At 37.1% G+C, this 26,897-nt stretch overlaps 1 long non-coding RNA gene across 1 annotated transcript in view; it reads left to right on the plus strand.

Moving 5' to 3' along the window:
• Nucleotides 1-337: 337 nt before the first annotated feature.
• Nucleotides 338-26,897, plus strand: part of LOC129632782 (uncharacterized) — a 141,967-nt gene continuing 115,407 nt past the window's right edge. Inside the window, exon 1 of the long non-coding RNA XR_008704664.1 lies at nucleotides 338-1,839. This is a non-coding gene — a long non-coding RNA (uncharacterized LOC129632782). The remainder of the gene's footprint in view (nucleotides 1,840-26,897) is intronic.

A 26,897-nucleotide genomic window follows, 5' to 3' on the forward strand; every position in this document is an offset into this window, starting at 1 on the left:
TGTTCTAGCTATCGATTTGTAGTTATACATATTTTTAAAACACCAAAGACATTATGTACAAAATCCCAATGTTAAATTGAGATTTTTTACATACTTAGATTAAATGACTAGCTCCCATTTTGCTGCATTCCTGATGTATAAATGATAAAGTGACTTAGATTCTTAGAGAAAAAATGATTCCCCATAAACTTGTTGAAGCAAATTTCTATTCAGCAGTTAGCACATCAATAGTGAAATTGTTGGAGTAGGTCAAAAGTGCATGACTGCGTGCTAACCTACCTGCTAATAATAATCAGAAGCCCCTTACACCCCTCCCCTGCCCTTGGGATATATATTTGGCACACTATTCCTGGCCCTAGGATCCACTTCAAGGATACAGCCTTGACAGACTAATACTGACAGAGTTGTTGAAACCATCTGGACTGTGTATATGATCAAAGCCTGCTAAAGCCTCTGTAAAAACTTAGAGGATTCTGGTGGGCAAGTGTGTAAATTTGTCTTTCAGCCACCAAAGGCTAACCTTGTATATAGGTTTCTTTGCTTATTACAATGGCACTTACCCCTGGAGTGTCCAGACTCTTTTTTAGTCCCTCTTTGCACTCTGTGTCCGGAGACCAGTTTTAAGTTCTCCCCCTGGGGAATTCCCAAGGTTGTAAGCTCACAGAAATGTAAAGAAAGATCATCACAGATAAAGCAGGCATTGTGCTTTTGGGGTTTTGGGAGAAGTCACATTATTGTTTTCAATCGTGTTACTCCTCTTTCTAAGATTTTTCTCATTATAGTATTCAATAAAGTTGCAATTTATCACTAAATAAAAAAATTCCCCCAGGTAGAGAAGTTAATGTCAATTAAAAACAAAAAAATCTTCCCATATTTAACTACACCAAAATTAAAGTAGAATGAACAGTTTTTAGTACCTCACAGGATCCGGACCAAGATCTATGAGAATGGAAACAGGTAAATGAACTAGTAGAAAGGACATGAATAAGGTTGCTATCATTAATAAGAAGCTCATTCTTGTTTAGAAAATATTTAGAGAATGAGCCAACTTTCAGGTAAAATGGACTTTATTTTCTGGTGCCACAAAAAGGAAAGAATCAGGTCACTGAGGGCAGTGAGTACTAGAAACCTAAGCCTTTTGCCTCCCAGCTGATCGTCACTCCTCTGATTGTGAATGGTCCTCAAACACCCGCCAAAGCGCCAGAGCTAACTAACCCAGTGCCCTCACTCTCTCCGTGCCCCATGTTCCCCCTCCACTAAGCTGATTTGAATGAGTGTTCTGCGAGCTTCGTTCGATTCCCTAGAACCTGGATGCAATGAACGCTAGGGGGAAAAAAAGAACAACCGAGATAGATTTCAAACATAGGATTCAGTGACTTTTCACAACTCGGTGCTGTGTCAAAGGCACGCTGTGTTTTGTTTTGAGGGCGGGGAGATGACTGGGAGGGAATCCTGGGCCCCCATTGGCTGGCCGCTCGGCGCTGCAGCTGAGCTCCAGCCGCTCCGCGAGCATCATTGATCTGAAGGGTAAACGTGGAGGGAGCCACAGAGAGGGGTCCAGGCGTTTCTGAGAAGAGAGGAAGCCGCTTCCAGGAAGAAAGTGGTGTTTCTCCTAGCTGCCCGGTTTGGAGGGCCTTTTGTGACTGAAAGGGGAAACAATGCAACGCAGTTTGCTGCTACAGTGATTTGGGAGAGTAAGATAGAGAGAGATAAAGAGAGGAAGCGAGAAAGCGAGAGCGAGAGCGAGATCTCACCTTCGTTGCAAAGCCTGGCTTGTTGCATACGTACGGCTGCTGCTCTTTCCGCTACTGATCCTGCAGCCGCCGTTTCTGCCATCAGGTAAGGCGTCTTCTTCTTTTTTCTTTTGGTGATGGAGATTGCAGAGTGTGTGTTCGCTTCAGGGTACACGCGCAGAAATTCATACATGATTAATAAAGTGTTGTCTAGCGTAATCAGAAGCTGAAGGAGGGAGGCTGCCCACAGATCTAGCATCTGAATTAGGAACCGGTGCGTGGTTTTTGCTTTGGGAAACTTCGGTAAGTTCTAAACAAGTCTCTCCTCTGCAGAACGAGGGGTTAAATTACAAAGAGAGGGAAAGAAGTGTTTTAGCCACTAAGATACCTTACTTTGCTTTTCTAAATTTTCGTGTGGGGAAAAAAAATGCTAGGTGTTCAACTGTTTATATCATAAATGGCTTTATTAATATCTCTTTTACACAATCATTAATGCTTTATTTTCAAACGGCTTCTGAAAATGCCTCAACTGATTTTTATTAAAATACAATAATAGCCCTACCTCCTTCTCCACTGATTTTAAACTTCATTCTTCATTAAAACTGAAACGACTGTAAAACAATGTAAATGTTTCAATGACTGGTCTTTTTGTATATAGCTATTTGAGTTTCCTACCACAAAACTAATTTGGGACAAGTTGAAGAGGTACGGATTACTAAATCTGCTGTGGCTTACATAATAGGCATTTCATAATTATCTTAATGATATTAATCATTTGGGGGTCCATTTAAAATATAAGGAATATGTATTAATATAGTACATGTAAGTAAATCAGTTTTAAAGAGACCATTTGCATTTTATAAATATTTTCTTCCTTTTACAGATCCTTATTTGTGTCTTTTTCTATCTGAATTACATGATTTCAGAGCCTTTGTAGTCCAGAGTGCTTGATATTCCCTATCCTATAGACATATTCTCTGTTCTCTCGGGAGAGGGAACTGACATACTTTTGGCTGATCCTGTGACCATTGAGATGATTTTCAGTTTCTCATCATGTATTGTGAAGCTCATTCACAAATTGCTCAGCTAGAAAATTACCTTACATCCTGACTGGGGAAAAAAAAAAAATAGAGTAAATTCTGAAAATATGCTTACGGTTTTGAATTACACTATACATGACCAAAACATGAAAATCCCAACCATGCCAAGCAGGTATGAGTTTGTTCAATCTTCTCAGCATACCTGGTCATTTTTAGAACTGTCAAATAGTATTAGGTATGCAGCTGCCAGAAATATGGAGCCTCATCCTTCAGTAGCATCACTTATTCATTAAATTATCCCAATCATTTTAAGTTATGTCTTCATTATGATTTCTAAAAAGGACTTTAAATGAGTCCATTTTATTATAAATATTTCCATGATGCCAGGAGAAGGTCTCTACAGAATCAAAAGGTAGATGGTTACTCTACCTAAGCCATAGAAATTGCTTGATGAATTGTTTTAGAATGCTCAAGAGCATAACCATAAACAAAATAGGAGCTTTCCACTAATCAGCATGTCAGCTGGTTCAGTAACAAAATCTAGGGACCATTCCTCCACCTGCCATAGAAACTACTGGAGTAAAAAGAGTTTTCATATTCATTTAAAAATTTAATTCCAGAATATAATGCATTTTCCCTCTAATAATACCACCTCTTACTTTGAACACTAACGTCCAAGGATAACCCTGCCAATGTTAAGCTCCTACCCCATTAAAAAAAGAAAAAAAGTTCCATTTTCTTTTCTGTTGTGTTCAGCAAATCTCCGGTTTCTAGATTCTTAACTTCTACTGCTGTATACCATTTTCAAGCAGTAGGGGGAATTTTTCAAGCCAAGAATGCTTTTTTCCCTACTGGACCTCATTCCTTCCACTGATCAGCTTAGTGATGTGATCATTTTAGATAATTCCCATGAGAAGAGCGGAATTATTATGGGAAGGTGGGTGTCATTTGTCCTACATATGGGATGATGCATATTAACTTCTTATCACAGCAAAAACACTCCTCAGTTTATGGGGGAAAATCCCTGTTAATGCTTCACGTGACACACTTATACCTCAGTCTGATTGCATCTTTAAAGGATGGGGCACAGAACTGATCTCCTTAGACTTAGCATCTTTTGCAGCTGATATTTTGGCAGAAATGTGATTCATGTAATAGTCTGTGATCCTGGTTGAAATCAATCATTTATCATTTTGTGATTGGTAAAAATATGTCACTCCTCCTCCTTAAAATACACTGTTGTGAACCTCAAATCACTGTTGCTGATGAAATAGAACTGCAAATAGTCTGCTTAAGCTGTTCTTATGCGAAATGTGAAGCAGTACTGTTTTCACACCTATGCCATTTAGATGTCATGTCATTAAATCTAACAATTACGATAGGAAGGTGGGTAGAGTGATACTGTTCCTCAGAAGTGAGGCATGTTTCATGTAAATATCAAATCTAAGAACTTGTATAATAAAAATAGCCTACTAGTAGTGTTGTTGTAAATGTCTTTTTACTCCTGAAGGGAAAGGATGATTATATATGTCTCCTTTAAGGTATGATTCTACTCTTTTCATCTTTTGACAGATTATAAGTTTTTAAACTAACTACGTCCTTTATTACTATGTTGGTGTTACCACAGGAATAGATAAAATTTTGCTTATAATGTGGCACCAAATGGTGATTCTATCTATATTAAACTATTAGGTGGGAATTATTTCATCCTTCTTGTTAAATACAGAGTTTTTATGAATAGGGACAACTTATATGAAGGTAAACTTATTTAAGGAATGAAAATTTATGATTTTCAATGGGAATATTCTTTTTACTTTACTAATATATAATTGAACAATTTGCACTCTTACAGCTTTTAAAAGCATTTTAACTTTTGGCTTTAAGGCAATGCGTTTTTTTGTTTTTTGTTTTTTTTTCTGAATTATCATATTAAAGTATGATATATCATCATCAGATTTCAGAAGGGAAATATGTTTGTGTGAATATGAATAATGCTCCCTATGTTGAATAAAATAGTGGTTTTTCAAAGTTTTTTTTTTTTAAGCATCACATGATAGATGACTAATAATATGGGATAACATTTTTTCCACATTAATGATACTGAAAAATTAACAGGTGACATTCATGTAATATTATTCTACTTTTGTGAGATCCCTGATAAATGTTCTAAGAATGCATTTATTCACTTACCAATTATTACTTAATTTAATCACTTAATTTAATGCACACATGTCAAACTATGGAAGAGCTTCCCTGGTGGCTCCCTGCAAGAATTTGCCTGCAATGCAGGAGCTTGGGCTCAGTTCCTGAGTTGGGAAGATCCCCTAGCGAAAGGAATGACTGCCCACTGCAGTATTTTTGCCTGGAGTATTCCACGGGCAGAGGAGACTTGTGGTCTACAGTCTGTGGGGTCATGAAGAGTCAGACATGACTCAGCGACTTACACATTCACACACAGAAACTGTTGAAAACAGTACTTATGTTTACTATTTTTATAAATTTAAATTCACTGAAGTTTCTAAACTCTATCATATTAAATCTTGTTTGTGTGTGTGTGTGTGTGTGTGCACTCATGTCTGACTCTTTGCGGCTCCATGGATGGTAGGCTGCCAGGCTCCTCTCTCTATGGAATTATCCAGGCAAGAATACATAAATGTGTTGCCATTTCCTACTCTAGGGGATCTTCCTGACGTAGAGATCAAAACTGTCTCTTGTGTCTCCTGCCTTGGCAGGCAGATTCTTTACCACTAGTGCCACCTGGGAAGCCCTATATCTTATGGTGTTAAAGGATGAATTAAATCTTCAGTGTGCTTCAGTTATTTATTTATTTTTTACTGAAGGGTTGTGGTTATCTTTCATAGCCCTTCTTTTTGAACATCAGTTATTATTCTATAAATTATTTATATTACCTTATATATAAGTGGTGTTTCACTTGAATAATGTAAACTTTTTCTTAAAATATGTACATCTCATGCATATATGTGAAAAGATTCTAGTGAGAGCAGGTGAACCCTAATCTGTGTGCAGACACTCATTACAGAAATGCCAGACTTACATATCAACTGCTAAACTTAAGTGGACAAATGGCTGAATGACACATATTTAGTTCTAAGTACCAAAGATGCAGTCAAACTTTAGGGCATAAGTTGTGAATACAAACTTACCCATAAAGTAAGAAGCTAGTTACAAGTGTATTTGCATGTATGCTCAGTCGTGTCTAACTATGTGATTCTATGGAGTAGAGTAACCTGCCAGGCTCCTCTGTCCATGGAATTTCCCAGGCAAGAATACTTGAGTGGGTTGCCATTTCCTATTCCAGGAGATCTTTCCTCCCAACCCAGGAATCAAGTCCAAATCTCCTGTGTCTCCTGTATTGGCAAGCAGATTCTTTACTACTGTTCCACCTGGGAAGCCCATGAGTATAATGGATTACACCTTAAATGTGCCCTATAATCAATGAATTTTATAACTCCTATTTGCTGAAAAATTATTGTATATTTTTTCCAGGTACAGATGAGAGTCATGATTTATTATCTGCATGATGTGAAAGTTGAAAACTTGAGAGTAAGCCAATTGTTTGAATGCAAATTTTGAGATTATTCTCTAGGCATTTAGGAAAGAAAGTGAAAGTGAAGTCACTCAGTCGTGTGCAACTCTTTGTGACCCCCTGGACTGTAGCCCACCAGGCTCCTCCGTCCATGGGATTCTCCAGGCAAGAATACTGGAGTGGGTTGCCATTTCCTTCTCCAGGGGATCTTCCCGACCCAGGTATCGAACCCAGGTCTCCTGCATAGCAGACAGAGGCTTACCTCTGAGCCATCAGGGAAGCCACTTATCTTTTTGATTCTTGGTTGCTTCTCTTGATTTAGTATATTACTACATAGACGATACTAACCAACAGTCAAGTCTTTCTCCTTTTAAACTTCCTTTTAAATTATAACATGCTAGCTTGGTGGAGATTAACTATAGTCAGAGCTGGCCTGCTGGGTTAAAGGAAAGCATACAGTGACCAGGCCTTTTTATGTCATGGAATTCACTTAGCATGTTGGGCTAGAAGCAGTTTTCAGGTCACCTAAATTTAAAAAATCCTTTTATTTTTGGCAAGCGTGCTTTCAATAGACAGGCATGGATGTTTCTGGTAGTTTAAAGAATCAATGGGGTTTAGCTTGTAATGAAACTTTTACCACTGTATTTCAAAAGGGTTGGAAGTCAAGCAAAGAAGAGAATGAATATCAGGGATGGTTGGTGTGTGGGTAAGTTTTCGGCTGTATACAGAGTAATCAGAGTTGGCTTTATGAGAAAATAATATTTGATCCATAAATTGATATAGGTGAGAGGGGTTGTTGAGTTGATAAGTTGAGTCTGACTCTTTTGCAAACCCATGGATTATAACCCACCAGGCTCCTCTGTCCATGGGATTTAGCAGGCAAGAATACTAGAATGGTTTGCCATATAGGGGTGGCAGAGGATGAGATGGTTAGACAGCATCATCAGCTTAATGGACATGAATTTGAGCAAACTCCAGGAGATAGTAGAGGGCAGAGAAACCTGGCATGCTAAAGCCCATGGGATCACAAAGAGTTGAACATGACTTATAATAATTGAATAAAAAGAGAATAGGAGGTAGCTAGAGAGAGTACAGAGTCCCAGGAAATTTGTGGGCTTGTCTTTTTATAGATATTTGAGCATGTAAATAGATGAGGTAGAAATCTTTAGAAAGAAAGGAAATAAAGGATCAAGGCTTTAGAATTGAAAGAGTCATAAACAGGATATGATTGATGATTACCCTGAGCTGGATTGGGCAATTGGAGGCTCCTCATCTCTCCCCTATCCTTGAAATGTAGTCGCGCCCACCATTCCCCCACTAGGACCTCTTTCAAGGATGCAGCCTTTAGAGAGTAAGGTTGTTGAGGCCATCTGGACTGAATACATGACGAAACCCCCTTAAGTGCCATGTGCTAAGTCATTTCAGTCATGTCCACCTCTATGTGATGCTATGAAATATAGCTTACCAGGCTTCACTGTCCATGGAGTTCTCTAGGCAAGAATACTGGAGTGGGTTGCCTTGCCCTCCTCCAGGGGGTCTTCCTGACCCAGGGATTAAATCTGCATCTCCTGTTTTTGGTATTGGCAGGCAGGCTCTTAACTAGCACCACCTGGGAAGCCCCAAAGGCTCCTTAAGGCCTCTTTATATAAATTTAAGATTCTGGTGGGTAGATGCAGAGATGTGCTTGTCTTGCTGCTACTCAAGACAAACTTTGTATATGTTCTGTTGCGTATTAAACCTGACACCTGCCAATCTGGAATGTCTGCCTTTTTCTTCATCTTTCGTTGGCCTCCCTTTATAGGGCCAGTTTCAGATTTCACCTGAGAAGTTCCTGAGTTTGTGAACCAACATAGAGAAGATGAAAATGTATACTATGCAAGGCTCAGGTGAAAGCTGCAATTAAAAGATGTATTTAATTTTAATAATGCAAGTGAAATAATGTTCACAAATAATTCAAATGAAACATCAAATAATAATTCTGACATTTCAGCATTTATTAAAATGATATCTTAAATGTTAAAAAGGATTGTTGAGAAATATCCAAAATGTGATGCTAATTAATTTATCCAAAGTAATACTTTAAAGTGCAACTGAAAGAGATACAAATGCTTGGTAAATGTTGAGAAACATTAACTATAGGGAACTGATGTTAGTAGCCTCTATTCTATCTGCCCTCTGATAGACTATTCAAGGAGATCCAACCAGTCCATCCTAAAGGAAATCAGTCCTGAATATTCATTGGAAGGACTGATGCTGAAGCTGAAACTCCAATACTTTGGCCACCTGATGTGAAATAACTGACTCATTTGGAAAGACCCTGATGCTGGGCAAGATTGAAGGCAAGAGGAGAAGGGGATGACAGAGGATGAGATGGTTAGATGCAACCACTGACTCAACGGACATGAGTTTGAGTAAACTCCGGGAGTTGGTGATGGACAGAGAAGCCTGGTCTGCTGCAGCCCATGGGGTCACAAAGAGTTGGACATGACTAAGCAACTGAACTGAATGGAGCCTCTATTCTGTACTTTCCAGGTGCACAGTGGTAAACAATCTGCCTGCCAAGGCAGGAGATGCAAGAGACACAGGTTCGATCCCTGGGTTGGGAAGATCCCCTGGAGAAGGAAATGGCAACCCACTCCAGTATTCTTTCCTGGAGAATTCCATGGAAAGAGGTTCCTGGCGGGCCATAGTCCATGGGATCACAAAGAGTCGGACACAACTGAGCACACACAGATGCACACACACAGACTCTGTGCTGCCCTTGGGGAAAAAAAAATGTGCTATCATAGGAACTGAATTGCATGATGCATTTACAACTGTTTCTCAGGAAAGTGCATAGGAATGTTTCAAGTAACAAGCAACTAACAATAGATCCCAATTGAAATTGTCCTCCTACCACTTTGTGAGTCAATATTTACTTCCATGAAGCATAGCCATTAGTCCAGGGATGTGATTTCAGGCAGATTTAAAAGCAAAAAATGTACTCAAACTCTATTTTCTCTAATTAGTGGCAATAGGATAGTGAGTGAAATGTGAAAAACAAACTCTTGGCAAGATATTATATTATATGTTTACCTAGTCAGGAATGGGAAGCCCAGAATGATTTTTTTGAAGTAAATGAGTGTCTCACAGAGAAACATCTAGTTATCTTAATTCGCATGTAGTATTTGCTAAACTGTTTTCTAAAAGGTCGCCACTATATAAGATCCTCACATAGAAGAGAGTTCAGTGTTAGAAGTTTAGCTGTTGCAGCCTGAACTAGAGTTATGTCAAGTAATCTTGCATATACAGTGAATATCTATGTATACTAAATATAAATAATATACATCTTAAACAGCAGAATTAATATATTTATCCTGTACAACCATCAAATCTCAGTATTTCACAAGGAATAGTATATGCCTATGGTTATATAACACTAGTAATGAAGGAAACAAAAGTATACATGATAATTTATGGTGTGTAATCTGCCAAAGCCCAGAAGTTTGCACACACCTCCACACAGTGATAGTGGTAAACAGGCATTACTTTTGAAAAACAAAAACTAAAGTCAGGCATGTTCAAAATACACAATCACACCACAGAAGAAAAGGCCCACCTCATAGAGTTTGGGCTGGATTATAAAATGCAAAATCTTTTAGGAAAAAATTTGGCAGTATCCATCAAAATTTAAAACCCAACAACTCCAATACTCAGATTATATTCTGTAGAAATTTACAGGTGCTTTTCCTTGCCTTATGATTTTATTATTTTCTCCCTGACTGCTGCTGCTTCTTACTTTCCTTTGGTGAGTTCTCTGTCTTCAGACTTATACAGTCATCCCTTGGACATCACAGGTAACACAGATGTTAGGGGTATTGATCCTTCACACAGCGGAAAACCTGCCTATGTTTCGTAGTCAGCCCTCTACATTCTCTGTTCTTCTGTATCAACGGTTTTGTACCTGTGGATGCAACCAATCGCACACCATGTAATATTTACTATTGAAAGAAATGTGCACATAAGTGGACCCTTGAAGTTTAATCCCATGTTGCTCAAGTGTTAGCTGTAAGTAGATTTGTTGTTGTTTAGTAGCTGAGCTATGTCTGACTCTTTGCAACCCCTTTGGATTGTAGTCCATCAGGCCCCTCTGTCCATGGGATTTCCCAGGCAAGAATACTGGAGTGGGTTGTCATTTCCTTCTTCAGGGGAATCTTCCTGACCCAGGGATTGGACCCACATCTCTTGCATTGGCAGGCAGATTCTCTACTACTGAGCCACTGGGGAAGCCCTATAAATAGATACTATCAGAATTTCCCAGGACCCAGTCCAAGGCCCACTCACCTCTCTATCTAGAAATGCACTCAAGAGTAATCTTGTTTAGTAACAGCTCAGGTTTAAATATCATTTGAATGCCCCTTTCCAGATGGGTATCTTTGTCTCCAATGCCTATGCTGAGCATCAGTTTCTAGTCTCTAGTCTCTAAGAACGCCTACTTAGTATTTCCACTTGCATATCTATATTAGTCTGCTTAGGCAGCTAGAACAAAATACCATAGATTGGGTGACTTAAACAACAGAAACTTATTTTCTCACAATTCTGGAAGGTAGAAAGTTCAAGATTAAGGGGCTGGCTAATTAGGTTCCTGGTGAGAGTTTCTAGTTTGCACATAGATGTCTTTTTGCTGTGTACTCACATGACTTCTTGATATTGACAAAGAAAGAGAGTGAACAAACTCGCTGGTGTTTCTTCAAAGTGAAAGTGTTAGTTGCTCAGTTGTGACTGACTCTTTGTGACCACATGGATTGTAGCCCCAGACTTCTCTGTCCATGGAATTCTCTAGGCCAGGATACTGGAGTGGATGCCCATTCCCCTCTCCAGGGGATCTTCCTAACCCAGGAATCGAACCAGGGTTTCCTGCATTGCAGGTAGATTCTTTACCAGCTGAGCTACCAGGGAAACCCCATTATGACCTCATCTAACCTTTATTTCCTCCCAAAGGCCGTATCTCTAAATACCATTATATTGAGGGTTAGCAATTCAACACATCTGGTCCCTGAATGTGGGAAGAGGATCACAAGTTTAGTCCATATCAACATCTTTTTTTTTTGAACCCAGCTTTTTCAAAACTCAAACTCATGATTTTTGCCCATTCTTACCACAACCTAAATATAGTAACTTTAAAGTTTTTCTTCATTCTAGTAAACTATATAATTATTCATTTAGTTTTTAAAGAACTTGGGATCAACCCTGAGACCTTGCCTTTTCCATAATTAGTGCCACAGTTGAGTCTACTGGCTTCATAGCTTTATTGTCCAAATATGTCTTTCATCCAGTCACTTCTCAGCTCCACCATAGTTACCTTTGATTCAACTTATGTTATCTTTGGCTTGAAACTGGTCTTTGAAAAAGATTGCTTCTACTGTTAGCTCCCTCCTCTAACAATTCATTGCATACTAGCCGGATGTAAACCCTCCAATGTCATGGTCAAGGTACTTTCATAGTTTAAAGCCAATATCTGGCCTAGTCCCTCAGTTTTCTTTCTCATTATGCCCAGTTTATCCCTGCCAGAGGGACTTGGCAGTTACCCAGCTTCCCCTTTTAATTCATGTAGATCTCAGTTTAAATATTCTTGCTTAAGTGCTATAACTAGTCTATTAATACAACTTCATTCTCCAGAATTCTCTCTACCCATTATCTATTTAATTTTATTTAAACCAGACCTGCTTCAACTTACATCATGCTGCATTATGTTATCCATCTTCCAAAATAAACCACAAGGCCCATGAAGAAAGGCCTACAGAAGTACCTGGCACTTAGAAGCCCTCAGTAATTATTTGTTTGAATTACTGAATGAATGAATGATAGAATGGATACACATTCACCTAAACATACAGATACATATAACAGGATTCTGAGCAATTTGCATATGATATGTTAAGAGTGGTTATATTTAGGGAGAAAAGTGAGACAATTAATGAATTATGTGACTTTTTATTGTAATTATGCATATAATCTGATCCATGAATATAGTTATTGCTAACTAATCATGCCATTTGTATTAGTATTTGGTACTGAAGCAGTGTTCTCTTATTAAAATGATTTAAGAAATAAAAAGGGCAGAATTTGAGTGTCAGCCTACCAAAAAAATGGTTTTAAAGTTAAGACAGATTAATTTGGGCAAACACTAGTTATCTTTTCACCTCAAGATTCAATACCATCTCATTGTGTATGATGTCCCTAATTCCCCATGGTGCCTACCATTAAAATAAACCTCCCAAAATACACTAAAAAGGGGGAAATAAGGACTGTAAAGATTTTTCTTAATTGGCTCTGAGATTCAGTTTTGTTATCTGTAGAGAACAGAGAAGAATCAGTGTTAACACCTGGACTCCTGTCTATGCAAAGTCCAGAGCTCCTGAAGTAACAATTAAATGGCTTAATCTTAAAACCCACCAAGGTTTAATTCGGTAGCTCTCTTCAGAAGGGCATTGCTAATTCTTCTTGAATTGCTGCTGCTAACTGCATTGTCTTTATTTGAACAGTATTCATTCCATTCTCTCTAATGGAGTTAATTGCATTATGAAAGTCGGCTTAGAGTGGAAACTTATTTCTGCTCCTGGAGTATCTCTCTACAGAATCCTTTTTCATTTTTCTTTTCAACGTGACATGTGCACATTTATACAGCCTAATGTCACAAATGTAGCGTGCCCTGTTTAAATCAATTTTAAAAAATCTTCTTTAAAATATTTATACACACACACCAAAGCATGTTAGCTCTCCGAAGTGCCTATAGTTCTGGTCATCTGATCTAATAGACTGTAAATCCTTGGAACATTAACAAATCTCTGAGCTTTTAAATAGGTGGTGACCTGTTCATTTAGTGGGCTACTTCAATAAAGTGAAGGCTCCCTTAGGTTAATGATGGATCATGGAGCTGTTTGATTTGCAGTGAGTTAAGTTGCCTATTATCCCCTACCATTCATGTGGATCATGTTATCACACCCAAATAATTTGTCAAGCCCCTTCCCCTGTGTCTGTAGATTTCTGAATCATTACAGGAAATCTTAGTGGATAAGTCTGTGAAGTTTTATGCCTGACAACTGTAGATGAATTATTATTTTTGCCAAGCATATGAAATTTCAGCTAAGGGTCCATTTCCTCATGAGACTATCAACAGCTTATTCAAAGTTTATCTGAGCATCTTAAACAGAATGGCAGACGTTTTCTCCATCTCCCTCCCCCCTCAATTAAGCATCCTTCAAATAAAACTCATACTAACCATCTACTCTTGTTCCCTGATGTTATACACACTCATGCCTGCAGACACAGAGAGACAGGTAGATGTTGAATCAGTCCATACATTTTAAAAATGCTACCTCAGTTATAAATCTGTTTTATGTTTCCAATATGGTGATTGCTTCCTTTTCATATCTACTTTCTGCTAATTCTGTAGTCTTTTTAGAGGTACATGTTCATGTTCAAAAATCTTTAAAATTAAGGAAAACTCACTGCAGAAAATAGTTTAAATGTTTTTTGAAGTGTTTCCATGGTGCCCTAACATTTCATGTTTATCACCATAGTGTGTGCCTGTGTACACACACAAAATTGTTCAAAACAACTTTTTCAGTAAGATCTCTAAAGCTACCTAGATATTTCTGATAGAAAGCAATAAACCCTTTTGACATTAATCCTTCCTAAAAGTGAAATACGTCTACACTATAGAGAAAACTGTATAAAATATGAGTGACAGGAAGAAAACAACTTCATTTATTCTTGCTCTGCAATTTCTGGTGTGGAGATGACAACCATGGGGGTGGTGAAGAATGGCAAATTCTTCTGTGTTTGATGTTAATTTTACAACACTGTGGAAAAAGAGAGCATTGTGCCCTACTCTGGATCTCTAAGTGAATTTGTGTAAAGAGCGCTCATTAGTTCATGTCACCATGCAGAACTAGTATATTATGAATATTTTTACAAACTGACTTGGGAAAAATTCCTCAGTATTGTGGATTCACAGAGAACTTCCCTGAAAAACTATTATATTTTGCTTCCCAGGTACAAAGCTATGATTAATAACTTTAATGCAGAACCAGGATATTTTCATTGATGGTTACTTAACCAATTTTTATAAATACATCGAATCTTCCATTCTTTAATGCCAAGGAAAGTTTCAAACTCCATAAAAGTAAGAAAAAAATGATTTTAGGCTGAAAAGGTAAAGCCAAATTCTCTTATCAAAAAAGTAACTATTATTCTCTGACAGAAATTAAAGTAAGAATATTAAAAAGTGTATGAAGACATTTGCTTTCTTGGATTTATTACACATTGTTTAAAAGGCATTTGACTGCATCAGTTTAAAATGTTTAAACTGTAACAACAGCTATTTTACCATGACAAAAATCAGTTTGAATATTTTTGACATATTATAAAAATATCAAGATCTCTCATAGTCTGTATTCCCCATCCTTTCTTTATTTCTCAAAGTATTTAACTTTATCTCTAGTCCCATGTTTAAAAATCTAGGTGATTTAGCATTTCTAATTTTATTATGAAATTTCATCTCTATTTCTGGATGATTACTTGCCTTATATCTTAACATTCTAGAACTATCTTATCTTATTCCTGACTGCCATCTACCCTTGAGATGTAAAGTCAATGGATCAGTTAATACTTGATTCTAGGTTATTTGCTTGACCTTATTTCAGATTCCTGACTACTCTCAGCCTCCATAATGGTCAATGGCATTTCAACACTCCCTTGTGAAAAACTGCATGGACCATGAATTTCATGGATAGCCTGATACTGGATTACATAGTCCTTCCTCTTGAGCTCCAAAATCAATCTTCATCCATGTTAAAAAAGTCATAGAACATTCATTTTCACCGTATGCTACATACAGTTTGTTTTTAGCTGTATACACACAATAATTTTAGCCATCTAGCATTTAAAATGTTTTTGAGATTAGTGATTTAACACTATCCATTTCAAGTGACATGATTTTATTTTTAAAAAGGCCATCTGGATGTAACACTTAATCCAAGTTATGACAGAGCTTGGGATTCTATGACACTTCCATGGATACTATTTGGAGGGTTTTTTTTGTTTTCTTTTAAAATGTAACATTTTGGATGTTCTCAGTTGTCATATGATATATTTTATCACTTAGATGATAATTGCTATTCTGTTTATTTCATAATTTATAACTGTAATACTTGTTCATGAGAAAGGAAATAAGTTATTGCTAAATGGGTTAATACTTTGGCCACCTGATGCAAAGAGCTGACTTATTTGAAAAAACTGTGATGTTGGGAAAGATTGAGGGCAGGAGGAGAAGGGGACGGCAGAGAATGAGATGGTTGGATGGCATCACTGACTCAATGGACATGAGTTTGGGTAAACTCCAGGAATTGGTGATGGACAGGAAGGCCTGGCATGCTGCGGTTCATGGGGTCGCAAAGAGTCAGACATGACTGAGCGACTGAACTGAAACTGAAATGGGTTAAATTGAAATCTGCATCTTCCTTCTTTCTCACCTGTTATCCCACTTCCCATAGATAACTCCTCACACTAGCAGTTTCCTATATTCTAGAAACTTTCTGCCAACTTATAAAATACATGGATATATAGAAGACTAGTCTCTTCAATTTACTTGATAATTATCGGACCTAGTTAATTTCTCTCTTCTTAACATAATTTTTTAACTTGAGTTCCCAGATGTCCACTACAATTTTGATTTTCCCTTTCACCTCACTAGCAATCCATTCTCAGTTTTATTTGCTGGTTTCTTCTTTTTCCTCTTAATATTGAAGTAGCTTTGGTTTTCTCCTGTCTACACCCACACATCTGAGTGATCTTATCCACGCAGATAGTTTTAAACACCATATGTTGACAGCTTCCAAATATATATATCTCCAGTACAGATCTCCCCAAATCCAGTCTCCTATAGCCAACTGCTTTATTGGCACATAATACACGTGTGTACCTAACAGACATCTCAAATTCACGTGTCGAAAATGAACTTGTTGGTCGTCACTCAAAAATATATTCTGTTCTTAGATTTCACCATGTCTATTGATAAACTCCATCCTCTCAGTTATTCAAACTAAATTTCTCAAACTTTCTTACATCCTCCCTTTCTCCTTCATGGCATATTTAATTTGATAGGAAATCCTGTTGGTGATACTTCCAAAGTATGTGTGGAATCATCCCAATTTTCAACACTTTTACTGTTCTCACCATGATTCTAGTAGTAATAATTGCCTACATGAATTACTTCATTCATTTCCTAAATAGTTTCCTTCAAGTCCTCTAAAGGATAGTATCAACATCAAAAGTCATCCTTTGAAATTATTCCAGTTCATGTCACCCTTCTGTTCAAAATCAACTGATGGCTCCCCATTGACCACAGAGGAAATGGCAAGAGTCCCCTGTGATATGTGACCCTTCATCTTATTTATGGTCTATTCTCCTTACATTCTTCCCCTTTTCTCATTCTGCTTGCACAGTTCTTCCTTTTTCTAGAAGTTACAAGGCTTATTAGGGCTTCCCTGGTGACTCAGTAAAAAGTGGTGAGTGGGGGGTTCAGGATGGGGAACACATGTATACCTGGGGCGGATTCATGCTGATGTATGGCAAAACCAATACAATATTGTAAAGTAATTAGCCTCCAATTAAAATAAATAAATTTATATTAAAAAAAAAGAAAGTGGAAAAAAAAGTATGCACCCGCTAACGCAGAAGACACAGGTTTGATCCTTAGGTCAGGGGGCTCCCCTGGAGAAAGAAATGGCAACCCACTCCAGTATTCTTACCTGGGAAATCTCATGGATAAAGGAGTCTGGTGGGTTATAGTCCATGGAGCTGCAGAAGAGTTGGATACAAACAACAACAACAAATCATATTCCCACCTTCAAATTTCATATGTTGAAATCCTAACCTTCTATATGATCTTCCCTTGTGGCTCAACTGGCAAAGAATCTGCCTGCAATGCGGGAGACCTGAGCTCAATCCCTGGGTTGGGAAGATCCCCTGGAGAAGGGAACGGCTATCCATGCCAGTATTCTGGCCTGGAGAATTCCATGGACTGTAGTCCATGGGTTCTCAAAAAGTTGGACACAACTGAATGACTTTCTCTTTCACCCTCTATATGATGGTACTGGGACATGGGGCCAATGGGAGATGATCAGGTCATGAGGGTGGAATCCTTATAAATGGTAACTAAACAACAACAACAGGACTCATTTCCACCTGTGCTAGCTGCTCCTCTTGCTGGAATTCTATTTACCAAATACCTACTTGCCTAGTTGTCTGTAATTATCTTTGTTCAAGGTCCCCCTCCTCCATGAGATCTATTGTTACGTCTCTAATTATGCAAGCTGCACAAAACCCTCAGACAACACAGCCACTTTTATCCTTTCCTACATTTTTCATATTGTGTTTACAATTTATTTCCATGTCTCCTTTCTGAAATGTAAACACTTGGAGAACAGGGGTCTTTACACGTTATGCACTGATCTAAGGAAATAAGAATGGGATCTGGCAGACTAGCACATAGTAAGCAGTTAGTATGTATTTCACAAAAGTTTTGTGTGTATAAATGAATGACCAAATTATTCCAGATTTCTTGTGTGACTTTCGTGTTTTATAAACATGCATGGGCATATATTAGCATGAGCACACACAGTCATTTTTTAAAGGGAAAGTAAGAAATGTAAATCATTTTATATATTTCTTTAGAAAAAAGAGAAACATGGTTGAATTTTAGGACCATGAAACACAGCATCTACTGTCTTTGTTCTGGTTTGGTGGTGTGTGATTGTGATTTTTGTGGTTTTCATTGCATTTGATAAATTAAGATCATGGTTTTCACTCGACAGTTTCTAAAATTACTTCTCAGTGATGGTGGAGGATAAACAAGGAGAATAAATAAAAATAACCTCTGCCTGATGCTCTTTTTACACCTAATAGTCATGAACTTTACCCTTTGTACCCTTAAGTGTTCAGATATTTACAAAATGTTCAGATATTTACATACAAATATATAATTATGTGTGCATACGAATACATATATGCAAACAACTGTCTACTTATGTGTCTAAGTGTTTGTTACTAAGTTAACTTAGAGCACATCAGAGTTGGTAGGTTCCCAGAGGTATGTCATTCAAGTGTAATTTATGCATAGAAACATTCTATATAATCATGCACATCCAGACATGTGCCTGTACATCAAATATTTTCCTCTAATCGTCTTTGAGAATATTGGTGGCTCCTTCATTTCTGTCTTTCCAATTCTGCTTCTGGTCAGCTTTCCTTAGCAACCATGTGGAAACATATTTCCATATTTCATATATCGATTCCTTCTTTTTATGTCTGAATAATTTTCCATTACATATCTATCACATCTTCTTTATCCATTCATCTGTTGTTGGGCACTTAGGTTGTTTCATGCCTTGGTTATTGTAAATAATGATGCAGTGACCATGGAGGTACAGATATCCTTTGTAGATTATGATTTTGTTTCCTTTGCATAAATACCCAGAAGTGTAATATCTAGTCATATGATAGTCATATTTTTAATTTTTGAAGAACTACATATTATTTTCCATAGTATCTATACCAATTTACATTTCCAGCAGCAGTGCAGAAGGATTTGCCTTCTCCATATCCTTGCCAACATTTATTTTCTTGTCTTTTTGATGTTATTCTAACATGTGTAGGGAAATATCTCACTGTGGTTTTGTCTTGAACTTTCCTGATGACTACTAATGTTGAGTACCTTTTCATGTACATCTTGGTCATTTGTATGTTTCAAGTGTAGCGGTGTTTAAAGTTAATTGATCACAGTCAGTTCTGTAGCTTTCTGTCACTCAGAGGAAAATGTTCATTCGAATCAGATTGTCTCCAGTCTATAGGAAGAGATTGAATGTCACTCCCTACCTTACATAATGGTGTCCCTTTAAGATTTGGTTTTTCTTTTGGTCTGATTCTTCTCACTACATTTGAAGTTTGCTGTTACACAAATGCCCTTTGTATAGCTTCTTTGGAAGGAAATAATCATGCACTTCCTATATAGACATTGTTAGTTTACCAACAACTCACCCTCTTTTTCTGGGGTAAAAAGGATATTGTATTTTCAATAATATTGATATCAACTGGCCTCAGACTTAGTTGGCTTCTGCCTTAGTTTACCAAATGGAATTTGACCCATGTCACTGACCTAATGGAGAATTTGATTGCTGAATTTTTCCTCTCCAATCCTTCTTTAATGGCATGTCAGCTAGCAATTGTGGACCCATGGCCTGATTTGGAAGTGAACTGATTCGCCATTACATAGAGACAGCTGCCCTGGAAATTTGCCCAGATTCACAGTTGTGTTTGCATGGGTAAAAAATAAATAAATACAGTAAAGAAAGGTGGGACTAATGATTTTTTACTGAGAGATGCTATATAGTAAGTGTGCATACGGTCTCATTGCCAGAAATAGGTTACTAGTGAATTAGTGCTACTGAATATTGTTAGTTTCACAGAGAGACAATGACAGCTAATAAGTGATCACTAAACAAACTCAACTCCTTATTAGTAAGATTATTTTCCTTGATCTAGCTCTGAATCAAAGAACAAATGTATTTTAGTTATATTTTTGTCCCTAACATCAGAATAATGTCAAGTAATATTTAAATCTCCAAATAAATGGTATGATTCATTTGAAATATTAACATATTTTATAATGCTGCTTCCCAGCTGTAATCATTCTTTTAGGACATTCTAATTTTCAATAATTTATACATCTGTGAATAATTAGATTATTTTCCATTTCCAGAATATTTTTCCCATTCAAGAATTAGAAGAAATAGCAGACATGAGTTCTGGTCCTGATAAAGCAAAAATTAAGTATATTGTATATGAATAGAGTTTGGGCAGGAATACAGGAATAGTGAAAATATGATAATTAGATTCCCATTGAGTTTTCCTCAAAAAAAAGTATATTTTTATAGAGGACTAACAAATTCTTGCAGAAGGAATCTTCAAAATCCTTTCTCATTGCTTATTTGGCTAAATATAAATGTAAATTTTATAACAAGATCTTGCAGCTCTCTATTTTAGAAGCAAATTCAATGCTTTTCATTTGCTGAAATGCTGAGCATATATTATTCCATAGTGGCTTTCCTTCCTCCCTCCTTTCCTTCTTTTACCTAGATTTTTCTATAAAATGCAGTATCTAAGCCCTCCAGAATCAGGAGTCATTCTTCCTAACAAATTGTTTTGTTCAGTATTATCCCCATTAAACTTGGTTCCTTAGAGCATCGCTCCACACAGTCTGCAATTATATTTTTTAAGGAGTGTAATACATTCAGTTCAGTTCAGTCGCTCAGTCATGTCCAACTGCTTCCTAATACCTTTATACATTGATACCTTAATTTCCTATTTAAATGCTCACCTTATTTTAAAATTTTCCATGAAAGTATTGATCCCACTTATCTCCCTTCTTTTAACATGCTTCTTATTTGTGTCGTAGACTATTACCAACATAATAATAAACTGTTTCAATTTTCTTATATAACCAGTAATTATTTATTGAGCAATTATTTATTGAGCTTTTCAGTCACTCATTCTACACTCTAAATAAAATGATAAACAAGATGGGAATATTCCATTTGCCATAGCATTCTTCCATGCTCTAGTTACAGGGGTAGCCAACCTCTGGAATCTAATGCCTGATGATGTGAAGTGGAGCTGATTTAATAATGAAAATAAAGTGCACAATTAATGTAATGTGCTTAAATCATCTCAAAACCATCCCCTGCACCCTTCAGTTCAACCAATCAGTCATGTCTGACCCGTTGAGAACACATGGACTACAGCACACCAGGCTTCCCTGTCCATCACCAACTCACAGAACTTGCTCATACTCATGACCATCAAGTCAGTGATGCCATCCAACCATCTTATCCTCTGTCATCTGCTCCTTCTATTACATTCAGTCTTTCCCAGCATCCAGGTCTTTTCCAATGAATCAGTTCTTCGCATCTGGTGCCCAAAGTATTGGAGCTTTAGCATCAGTCCTTCCAATGAATATTCAGGACTGATTCCCTTTAGGATTGACTGGTTAGATCTCCTACCTGTCCAAGGGACTCTCAAGAGTCTTCTCCAACACTAAAATTCAAAAGTATCAATTCTTCAGCACTCAGCTTTCTTTGTAGTCCAACTCTCCCATCCATACATGTTCAGTTCAGTTCAGTCGTTCAGTCATGTCCGACTTTGTGACCCCATGAAATGCAGCACTCCAGGCCTCCCTGTCCATCACCAACTCCCTAAGTCCACCCAAACCCATTTCCATTGAGTTGATGATGCCATCAAACCATCTTATCCTCTGTCATTCCCTTCTCCTCCTGCTCTCAATCTTTCCCAGCATCAGGGTCTTTTCAAATGAGTCAGCTCTTCACATCAGGTGGCCAAAGTATTGGAGTTTCAGCTTCAACATCAGTCCTTCCAATGAACACCCAGGACTGATCTCCTTTAGGATGGACTGGTTGGATCTCTTTGCAGTCCAAGTGACTCTTATGACTACTGGAAAAATCCATAGCTTTGGCTAGATGAAACTTTGTAGGAAAATTAATGTCACTGCTTTTTAATATGCTGTCTAGGTTGGTCATACATTTTCTTCCAAGGAGCAAGCATCTTTTAATTTCATGGCTGCAGTCACCATCTGCAGTGATTTTAGAGCCCAAGAAAGTAGAGTCTGTCACTGTTCTCATTGTGTCCGCATCTATTTGCCATGAAGTGATGGGGCGGGATACCATGATCTTAGTTTTCTGAATGTTGAGTTTTAAGCCAACTTTTTTACTCTCCTCTTTCACTTTCTTCAAGAGGTGCTTTAGTTCTTCATTTTCTGTCATAAGGATGTTGTCATCTGCGTATCCGATGTTATTGATATTTCTCCTGGCAGTCTTGATCCCAGCTTGTGCTTCATCCACCCCAGCATTTTGCATGATGTACTCTGCATGTAAGTTAAATAAGCAGTGTGACAATATGCAGCCTTTCGCATAGGAAAAGGAGTACCTTTTCCTATTTGGAATTAGTCTGTTGTTCCACATCCAGTTCTAACTGTTGCTTCTTGACCTTCATACAGATTTCTCAGAAGGCAGGTCAGGTGGTCTGCTATTCCCATCTCTTGAAGAATTTTCCACAGTTTGTTGTGATCTGCAAAGTCAAAGGCTTTGGCATAGTCAAGAAAGCAGAAGTAAATGTTTTTCTGGAACTCTCTTGCTTTTTTGATGATCCAACAGATGTTGGCAATTTGATCACTGGTTTCTCTGCATTTTCTAAATCCCACTTGGACATCTGGAAGTTCATGGTTCACATACTGCTGAAGTCTGGCTTGGAGAATTTTGAGCATTACTTTGCTAGCATATGAAATTAGTGTAGTTGTACAGTTGTTTGAATAGTCTTTGGCATTCCCTACTTTAGAACTGGAATGAAAACTCACCTTTTCCAGTCCTGTGGCTACTGCTGAGTTTTCCAAGTGTGCTTGCATATTGAGTGTAGCATATTCACAGCATCATATTTTAGTATTTGAAATATCTCATCTGGAATTGCATCACCTCTACTAACTTTGTTCTTAGTAATACTTCCTAAGGCCCACTTGTCTTTGCATCCCAGGATGTCTGGCTCTACATCACATATCACACCATTGTGGTTATCTGGGTCATGAAGATCTTTTTTGTACAGTTCTTCTGTGTATTCTTGCCACCTCTTCTTAATATCTTCTGCTTCTGTTAGGTCCATACCATTTCTGTCCTTAATTGTGTCCATCTTTGTGTGAAATGTTCCCTTGATATCTCTAATTTTCTTGAAGAGATCTCTAATCTTTCCCACTCTATTGTTTTCCTCTATTTGTTTGCATTGGTCACTGAGGAAGGCTTTCTTTTCTCTCCTTGCTATTCTTTGGAACTCTGCATTCAGATGGGTATGTCTTTTCTCCTCTCCTTTGCCTTTCACTTCTCTTCTTTTCTCAGCTATTTGTAAGGCCTCCTCACACAACAATTTTGCCTTTTTGCGTTTCTTTTTCTTGGGGATTGTCTTGATCACTGCCTCCGGTACAGTGTTATGAATCTCCATCCATAGTTCTTCAGGCACTCTATCAGATCTAATCCCTTGAATATTTTTGTCACTACCACTGAATAATTGTTAGGGATTTGATTTAGATCATACCTGAATGGTCTAGTCATTTATCCTGCTGTCTTCAATTTAAGTCTGAATTTCGCAATAAGCAGTTCATGATCTGAGCCACAGTCAGCTCCCGATCTTGTTTTTGCTGACTGTATAGAGCTTCTTCATTTTTGGCTGCAAAGAATATAATCAGTCTGATTTCGGTATTGATGATATGGTGATGTCCATGTGTAGAGTCTTCTCTTGTGTTGTTCAAAGAGGGTGTTTGCTATGACCAGTTCGTTCTCTTGTTAGCCTTTGACCTGCTTCATTCTGCACTCCAAGTGCAAGTTTGCCTGTTACTCCATGTACCTCTTGACTTCCTACCTTTGCATTCCAGTTCCCTATGATGAAAAGGACATCTTTTTTGGGTGTTAGTTTTTGAAGATCTTGTAGGTCTTCATAGAACTATTCAACTTCAGCTTCTTCAGCATTACTGGTTGGGGCATAGACTTGGATTACTGTGATAAATGGTTTGCCTTGGAGATGAACAGAGATCATTTTGTCATTTTTGGAATTGTACCCAAGTACTGCATTTCAGACTCTTTTGTTGACTCTGAGGACTACATTTCTTCCAAGGGATTCTTGCCCACAGTAGTAGATATAATGGTCATTTGAGTTAAATTTGCTGCACTCAGTATGCCAGCAAATTTGGAAAACCCAGCAGTGACCACAGGACTGAAAAAGCTCAGTTTTCATTCCGATCACTGTACCCCTGCTCAGTGGAAAAACTGTCTTCCACGAAACCAGTCCCTGGTATTAGAAAGGTTGGGGACAGCTGCTGTATGATGGATGCCCCATTCTTTTTAAAAGTACTGTATAAGATACAATCATTTAGTATTATTGCTAGTAAAATCTGATAATATATGGTTGAAGTGATTGTAGCTTCTTACAACATTCCTAAAATATCAATTATTAATTGGCTACCAATATATTTAATCTATGAGTGTGTGCTTTCTACAAAATGAGCATGATCCGCTTTATTCAGGGTCATGTTGAACTTTCTGTTGGCTTCTTATTGAAAGGGAATACTATTTGAAAAGGGAGCTTTTTAAACTACACCTGTTTTAAAATCATGTTGAATGAGTACATTGTTTTTATGTTAAATGTGCTCATTGCAATTAACATACTTAATTACTGCATACCTAGGAGAGCTCTTCCTAGAAACATTTTCCTTAGTGTTGAGGTCAAATTAATTAAGTACTTGAATTTTCTCTGTAAATAAGCTGTCATTTTTTTGTTGTCTTCCATGTAATTATTATAAATCATTCAGTTATTTTATGTTCCCATTGTGCACTGAAAATCGCCACTCTGGCTTTCAAACATCGAGGACCTGAAAAAAGCCATTTATTTCTCTTTCTTGCATCCCTAACTGGCATAGTAGAAATGGTATTCATGTTGACCACTCACCTTTTCCAAAACATAAGGAAGTTTAACACATGAATGATGAATTTTATAATTAAGAATGCAGTAGACACAACAAAAATATTTTGTATTCAGTAGCTTAAGATCAAGTATTAGTGACTAAAACATCTGATAGGCATGCTGTCCAGAGTATGTATCTCAAGGGGAAACAGGGAATGCAGAGTTTATAGAGGGTCATGTCCTTTGGTTCAAAACAAAATTAAAGAGGACAGTTGTGTGTCTTAAATGCAGTAGTTGTGTCTAGTGAAATTGTATCTCGTGATGGCTTTTACTTGATTTGTGAAAATAACCATGCTTTTAGAGCATTGACTACATCATCAATGAAACAATGATTTTTACAAAAATTGATAATGGAGTTTTGGTGTAGTCATAACACATCTCAATTTAATACAATCACAATTAAAATATTATGCATCGTGCTATAAAAATTATTTGGCAATTATATATCCAAGGGGGAATAATTTATTCCCACAGAAAGCATTTCAAATAAAGCCTTTGAATGAATTAAATCAGAAACACTGTGTATTCTGAAATAATATTTCCACATGTGTACTAGTTCTGACTTTGAACGATCTCAATAATTTAGGAAAAATATGTTTTTATTCAGTTTGTAATGAGGCATTTGATCAGTTCTTTTACAGTAAGAGGGTTTGTTGCTGTTAATTGTAGCATGACTTGCACATCACTAATTTTGTATAGCTTGGTTTTTAAACCTAGTCTAAGATTTTAGAAAATAGATGGGATTCAGGGCAATTATAGTGAGTCTTAACTATTTAGCAAGAACTGTGCTAAAGTCTGAAGAGGCGAAGTTGGACGCAGGTTTATCTTCGCTTTCCTTACTCTGCCCTCTGTTTAGTGGTTGACAGCCCACTCTGTGGTGACACTGTCAGGAACATAGAGAATATTCTGGATCTTACCCTGACTGTATTCACCACATTCCTTAGTTTTGTGAGGCATAATGTTCTAACTAATGTTAAAAGCACAAACCAAACCACCAGATACCAATTTGGGAATCATTAGACAGTAGTCATTCAGACTAGGGGAAAAAAAATGAGTCATATAAAACCTAAATGCATGACTAGATGAAGAATGAATGCATGGAAGATACATTTTTAAGAGTAAACTTTGGATTTTGAAAATAAAGTATTTGCTGTTTAAAAAAAATCTAATGATCTTGAAAAAACAAAAAACAAAAAACCTCTGAGTTCTATTAAAGATACTTATCAAATGTGAAGAGATAATTATCTTAGATTTAATTAGGGCATTATTGCTCTCTGTACACTCAGATCCAAAATAATATTTGTATAAAAAATGTTTGTTAGTAGTCAAGATGTTTGCACCTTCTCATTCCCCACAATATCCCCTGGGCCTCCTGCAAAACCACATACTTGTCAAGTGTTGAAATGAATGATAAAATATAGGAAAAGAAAATGTGTTATTGTGTTTAATTATCTTCTTATAATAAATAAATTTATACTATTTTGTTTTTATTGTCTTTTACACTATTATTTAATTAGCTATTAATATTAAAAGTATTTTTCTTTTTGTTTAATTTAATTTTATTTTTTAACTTTACAATATTGTATTGGTTTTACCATATATCAAAATACACTATTATTTTTTATCCTTCCTCATCCAAATGTGTCTGTTTGTATTTTCCTTCATGAATGTCTCCCTTTGGGACTCTGGTAACAATTCACACATCTCTGTGCTTGTCTCACCCCATACATTCTTTCCTAGAGAAATCACCAGTCTAGTACTAGTAGTTTTAACAAACATGTGTATGCTTAAGAGTTTCAAATGGACATCGAAGGCCCTGGCCAATTCTTTGAACTTCTGACTTTGCTGAGATTGAAGATTGAAACTGTGAAACTTACACTCTTGTATTTACCCCCAATACTTACAAAAATATTAGCTAAAAAATGTTTCCAAGTGTTTACTTAGTATCAGGTATATTTCATG

The sequence above is a fragment of the Bubalus kerabau genome, chromosome 18 (assembly GCF_029407905.1).
Source record: "Bubalus kerabau isolate K-KA32 ecotype Philippines breed swamp buffalo chromosome 18, PCC_UOA_SB_1v2, whole genome shotgun sequence".
In the NCBI taxonomy this organism is placed as follows: domain Eukaryota; kingdom Metazoa; phylum Chordata; class Mammalia; order Artiodactyla; family Bovidae; genus Bubalus; species Bubalus kerabau.